Source organism: Varanus komodoensis, unplaced genomic scaffold (genome assembly GCF_004798865.1).
Source record: "Varanus komodoensis strain SLA01 unplaced genomic scaffold, ASM479886v1 scaffold69, whole genome shotgun sequence".
In the NCBI taxonomy this organism is placed as follows: Eukaryota; Metazoa; Chordata; class Lepidosauria; order Squamata; family Varanidae; genus Varanus; species Varanus komodoensis.
In genome coordinates, this window is record NW_025336334.1 from 1,674,123 (window position 1) to 1,681,034 (window position 6,912).

Genomic DNA, 6,912 nt, shown 5'->3' on the forward strand with positions numbered 1-6,912 from the left:
GTTCTGTTTTCAATAGAGGAAACCACTGAGAAAATATAGAGTTTTTAATTAATTGCAGGTCTTTTCCAGAATCTACCCAAAATAAACAGTTCCTTAATTGTCTGTTGTCCAGAGTAAAGTTGGTATTCAAATTAATAATAGGTACATGCCAAATTATGGAGCATTGACTTCCAGATATGGTTTTCATTCATTTCCAAATGGCACAAAGCTGGAAAGCATTCATTTGAGAGAAGAGCAATTTGTTTAAGATACTGCAATTGTATATAGTCTATTATTGTTCTGATTGATTACCATCCTAATTCTGTGTGCAAGAAGGCTGCAGGGGTTGTGGGGGGGAAGACAAAGTTTGCGAAAGAAGTTGTTCCGTACTATTTCCAAAACATTTATGGTAGAGCTGTCAGTCCCCCAAATTTTAGCCCCAAAAAACATTTGTGCAATCACTTTAGTATAATAAACTTTCAAGGTAGGTTAAAGCAGTTTCTCACTTTTGTTATTATAAAACTTCACAAATGCTGTCATGGTTTTCTGTACCTTCAGTTTTACTACTGTTGTATGCTCTTTCCATGGCAGTGGTTTGTTGAAAAGGATGCCCAAATTTTTAAATGAGTGGGTTTGTTTAATAACATGTTGGTCCAAGAGCCATCTGTACTTAGATCTATGACTGCCATAGATCTTAGTCTTAGAGTAACTTATAGACAAGTCTTCACATGTACAGTAAGTACTGAATGCCCCTGGAAGATTCTTCAGGCCCAAACAGGAGCAATACTACATCATGTGCATACATCAAAAATAAAGGTTTTTCTGTTCATAATTACTGGAGAAGGAGAATGTACTTGTGCTAGATCATTAATGCAAATATTAAAAATAGTGGGGCTAAGAGGGATCTTTGTTTTACTCCCCGAGTTATTTTAAATGCTTCAGTTAAGAAACCATTCAGCCCAACTGTAATCCTCATTTCTGCGTTTGTATATAACTCCTTTAAGTATTGTGCTGTGTTAAATGCGATCCATACCCACAACCTACAGATTGGTAGGTTTTGCTCCCAAAGCTAATAAATGAACAGGATCCCAAATGGATGCTATTTAGAAGTATTATTTCACAGCAAATGACAATTCATAGAAAACCTTTTGAGAAAGTCTTTTCCAGTGTCCTGCTGGTTTTCAGGCACTCAGCAGACTGTTCACATGTAGTTAGCCTTTCCTTTCTCTTTCAAAAAGCACCTGTGCAGCTGCATCTTTAAGCATATTCATCCAGAAGTAATAAGTCCCAGTGAAATCAATGGCACCATTTCCTTAGCAAAGTCTAGGAGTGCAGACTTAACCTTCATGCAGCTACCACAATATAAAATACCATAAACTCTTTGTAACGGCTTAGTCCCAGCTTCCATGAGGCAGAGTTCAGGAGAAATATTTTACAACACTTTCTGAAGACTAGATGTTTTTGTTTTCTTTTAGAAAACACGAAGCACAGAAAATTATGTGCCAGATTGCAGAGTCAGTGTGGTGTGTTGCTATATAAGGGTTTGTAAAATAAATATACATGTATGAGAAATTCTGCATATGGTGCAAGGAATAAAAATTAATGCATAAGGAATAAAACATACATATAAAATCAACATTGAATGTTCCATCATTCATTTTATGAGTTTAAAATATTACAACAGCTCATCTGTAATTCATTTTGTTATGTTTTAAACAGAGCTAAGGGGATGCTGAGATGGAGGCAAAAAATCATATTGATAGTCTCCTTTCTTCGGAAGTGCTGATGGTGACACTGGTATATAATATTGCAACATATTAGCAATGCTGTGAGTGTGTGAGAATTCCACATTTGTGTTGCATCATCCACCACTACTGTTAGCATACCTAATGTTAATTCAGTTTATTTTCCCTGTGACCCAGTGAGTGACCTGCCCAAGACAACCCAGTCAGCCTCATAGTGAACTCGAGATTGGTACAGCCAAGTCTTTCCATCCAAGTCCAATATTCTCTTTGCTGTGCCATACTTGAGGAAGAGCTTGCTTCCAGTTTACTTTTTAAAAGGCTCATTATATGATGGGACACAATTTGACATTACTATGGGTTCACTTTGTGAACAAGCTTTATATAAAATTGTACCAAGTCGTAGAAACAAGATGGATGCTGCCCATCAGTGTATCAGTTCTGCTCATCTATGGATGGCACTGCAGAGTGGGAGGAAAGGAGACTACTAAACAGTCAAAATAGCTCTGCCATGTCCAGTCTTCTCCCTTTTCTGCCCATTGGGAAATCACTTCCCTCTGTCTCAGAGGTTGATTTCTGACCTCAGAAACCAGCTGGCATGGCCCTTCCTGCACTGGCCACAGGGGGTTTGGGAGTGATGTCAGATCTAAAGCTTCCCATCTGTGGTTGGAATGGGGAATCCTCACTATCCCTGGTTCCTCAGACAATGTCTAGTGGCTAGCAGGGTTGCTCCCTCCATTGTAGAAAGGTGGAAACTGCAAGAGTTCATGATATCCCTTAGTGCTTAGTCTATACCACAGAAAAAAATATTTCCTAAAGGGAGTATTGTTTATTTTCATTTTTATCCTGTCCAATAGCCAAGGCTCTCTGGGTGGTTAACAGAAGTTAAAAACACACAAACAAGAAAGAAAAAAAATAACATAAGACAATAAAATCACAGCATTTGCAACCAAATAAAACACAGAGTTGTAGCAGCAGTATAGAATAAAATGCAATATTAAAACTAAAGTTTAAAGTTAACTGTTAAAATACTAGGAAAATTTTTTAAAAGGTTTTCACCTGGTGCCTAAAGGAAAAAAAGGGTAGATGCCAGCAGTAGCTCTTTAGGGAGCTCTTCCATAGGTGGGGTGCCTCCACAGAGAAGTCACTTTTAGCCACTACCTCTTCTGATGGAGGAGACTCCCTGGGAAGGACCCCAGAAGGTGATCTTAGGGCCCATATAGGTACATAAGGGATGAGCCATTCCTTCAGATAACGTGGCTCCAGGCCATTTAGGGCTTGAAATGTGAACACTAGTACTTTGACCGTACCCGGACTTCAACTGGCAGCCACTGCAGCTGGAAAAGAACCAGCATATGTTCTCATAAGCCAGTCCCCATTAACAATCTTGCTGCCCTATTTTTGTATCAAGTTGAAATCTCCTGACAGTCCATGTACAGCGCATTACAGTAATCCAAATGAGAGGTTACCAGAGCATGGATTACTGTGGCTAGTCTCTGTCTGTCCAGATAAGGGTGCATAAGCTGGTATATGTTGGTATATCAATTTAAGATGATAAAAGGTGTTCCATGGCACTGAGTCCACTTGTGCCTCAAGTGATAGTTTTGGATCCAGGAGCTCCCCCAAATTATGAATCGTGTTCTTTAGAGGGACTGCAACCCCATTCAGAACAAGTTTAATATCACCCAATTGGACAGATTAACCTCTCATTAACAGCACCTCCATCTTGTCTGGATTGAGTCTATCTGTTGGCCCTCATCCATTCTTTTACCTTATTCAGACACTGATTCAGAGTGGCCACTGCCTCACCTGGGTTTGTTGAAAAAGAGAGGTAGATAGCATGGGGGATAAAACAGAGCCCTGCGGTACCCCATAGCATAACTGCCATGGTCCAGAGCAAATATCCCCCAGCAGCACCTTCTGGTATTGGCTGGTCAAGTAGGACTGGAATCACTGGAGTGCAGTGCTTATCCAGAAGGACACCATGGTCAGTGGTACCAAAAGCCACTGAGAAAGTTGATTCCAGGATAATCAACAGGGTTGATAACAGGTATTAGACTCAATCTTACAGTTGTGGCTTTGTGAGATGGAAACCTCTGAACACATGTACCCAATGTCCTGACATGGATCTAAATTTTAGATTCCTCATACTTTACTAGTGGTGGATCCTGCTGGCACAACACAGACGCACAGTGGCAGCACAGTATACTGCCCATAGTTACCAGCTTCTGTTGGAGCTCCTTTCTCAGTTTGCACTCAGCCCTCCCTCCTCCTCAACAGGTAAAACCCACCCTCATTTGTAAACTCCCACCCAGTTGTTTATGTAATTTATGTGTCTCTAAATTGCAACCATTGTCATTATGAGTGTGAAAATATGTTAAATATGCTAATGGCAGAAGTCCTTGGATTGTGCACCAATTCGTGGAAGTAGAGTGCTCCATTCTCAACCAGTTATGTCCTGGCCAGGATGGAAGCATCATTCCTCTTATCTAGGGAACTGCCTTTATCAGGCCATTAGGACATCTATTCACTATTTTCTACTGTGATAGTATACTAATATTTGTTCCTGGCTTTGCAAATGAGCCCACCTTCCCTCTCATTCCTGCTATGTTTAAAATACAGACATATATACATAAAAAGTTAGGCTGCTGTATTAGAAATATGAATTCTAAAAGTTCACAGATCCCAACTAGTGGGAAAAAAGACTTCTTGAATATAATGTAGCAATTTGCCTTTTCAAAATTTACATAAGCTCTCAGCTCTCATGCATTCATGTCCTTTGTTTTGTGATACTCCTCCATAATAGCACTACATTTATGAGTTATTACTGCTTAATGAATTACCTGTTCGATAGAATTCAAAATTCTATACGGGAAACAAACTGAATTCAACTAATAGCCAAGAAGAAACACATTGATTTATCCTTTCTGTTTCCCATTTCTTATTTGCAGACTTGATGAATATAATTACTCTCTTAGCAATTTCTAGATATGGAGTAGCATGATAAACATGGGATTATCTGCCTGATTCATACCTGGTCTAAAATTTCATCTTACAGAAGTAAAAGCCTGCAAACTGAGGGTTTCTTGACGTTACCTAGGGGGAAGGGGCTAGGATTATTCAAAGCCCTAGTCCTGATATCCTGGAGTTGGTACACAAAAGGGGAAACCCCTGCCTTACTCACTTGACAGCTATCATAGAAAGAACCATATCTGCTGCCTCTCTGGGATGCAGCTGGGCTTCCAAAAAGGGGGAAAGGGTTACTATCCTTAAGTTTAAAAAAGATTTTTGCTGCAAACCTTTGGGAATAGTCCCCCTGAAGAATTACTCAAACTGTTTTACCTTTACCCTAAGCTCAGATATATAGTTATATATATTGCAGATGACTGTGGAAATCCTATTATATCCTGCAAAGCATATTTTCGCCACCCCCTCACCTTAAGTTTTAGACCATTCCCTCTTTCTTAACACCCTGGCCACTTTTTCTTAGGAATTTTTGCTTGTCCTGTCATCCTCAGGTATCAGAGCTGATATGGAAGCAGATCTGTTAATGGAAGCCAACTAGTGTTCTAAATTCTAGGCCCTCTATAAGAGGCAGGTTGCTGTCCCAGTTGCTGCCAAAGGCCTTTCTGACTGGCAAAACCCCAGAACGAGCCACCCTTCGCCCAGGAGAGTGGGTTCCTCTGTGTTGTTCCCATACAGACAAGGTATATAAAAGACAGCAGACCCAACCAGTTTAGATGTACCACTGCCTGCAGTGAATTAAGGGCCAAACTGCTGACTTGCTATATGAAGAGAAGTCCAAACTCAGGTGGTTTGGATGGGGCATCTACCACATGGCCTTGAAGGAATGCCAGGGAAGGCATTCAAAAAAGCACACAACCAAATGTCAAGGAAATGACTCAGAGGCCAGGCCTTGTAGTTGAAAGCCAGACTACACATATCATTTTCAGGAAGAAACAGCCGTTTTCTCTAGACGAATATCTAAAAGGTGGCCTAAACCCAACACTCTTGGCAGGGTTCACCACGGCAGACCTTGAGGGAAGCTGCTACTTCTGCAAAAGATTAACTACCCAAGGCAATTGGTCTGAACTGGGGGGTGAGTGGTGATGATTGAATTAATTTATGCTTTCAGCATGGTGAACTGTAAGTGGAGAAAGGCAGTCACATTTTGTGAATGTGCAGAAACAATCAGGTTGACTACCTTATGAAAACAAAACATCTCTGTAACTTTCTTTCAACAGCCAACACACATACTTAGGTTGAAGATGTCTTTCTGAGGAGTCGGAGCAAGTTCATCACCCTAAGTTCATACTTTACAGGTAACAGTCCTCTAGTTATATGTCTGCCAGAGAATAGTCCTCTATCTGAAAGCATCAGTTATTGCAGCGGTGGGCAACATACGGCCCACATGCAATCTTCACAGCCCCCCAGCATAGTTCCTGCAAGCACCCAAAATTTAGTCCTCCCCAAATTTAGTCCTCCCCAAATATTTGTAAAAGTCTTTTACAACAATAACAAACAGCCAAAATGAACAAATTTGCTTGTTCTGTTCCTCTGTAGCAGCAATGACGTTTCAAAAATATCAAAACGATCTCCCAAGCATTCTAATTTTGACCCTTTTAGCATCCCTTGGAAGTTCTAGCCCCATTTTCTAAAAAAGTATTTTTACGTTTTATTCCCCACCTATTTTTGGCACCAACAGATGTGTCTGTGTGTGTGGCTTACAGTGGGATAAGGGGCAATAAAGCTCCTGGGCCTCACTCAGTTGCCCACCTGTGCTTCCTGTGAAGAGCTGTCTGGTCCAGTTTGAGATAAAGAACTGCAGGAAGGGAAAACAGTTCTGCTTTGAGGTTGCTGAGCAACAGTAAGCACCTGCAGAAACACTGGTCACTTGGTCACACTGTTCCCCACTATGACATGTGTTGCATTTCTATTTAAATGCTAACAGTTATTTCTAAATTTGCATCTGTAAATATAAATTAACATGTACAAGTTCTATTGAAACAAGTATCCCCTTTCATCCTCAGTTTTGGCAACGCGTAAAACTTAGGTGTTTGGTTTGTATGAAGTAAATGCATGAGGAAAGGGGCTCTTGCCCTGATCCCCTCCTTGCATGTTTCTCTGGCCTTGTATTCCTAGAGGGAGCCGATCAGATGGGGAGGCTCTCCATGTGAGCCAGTTCAGATTT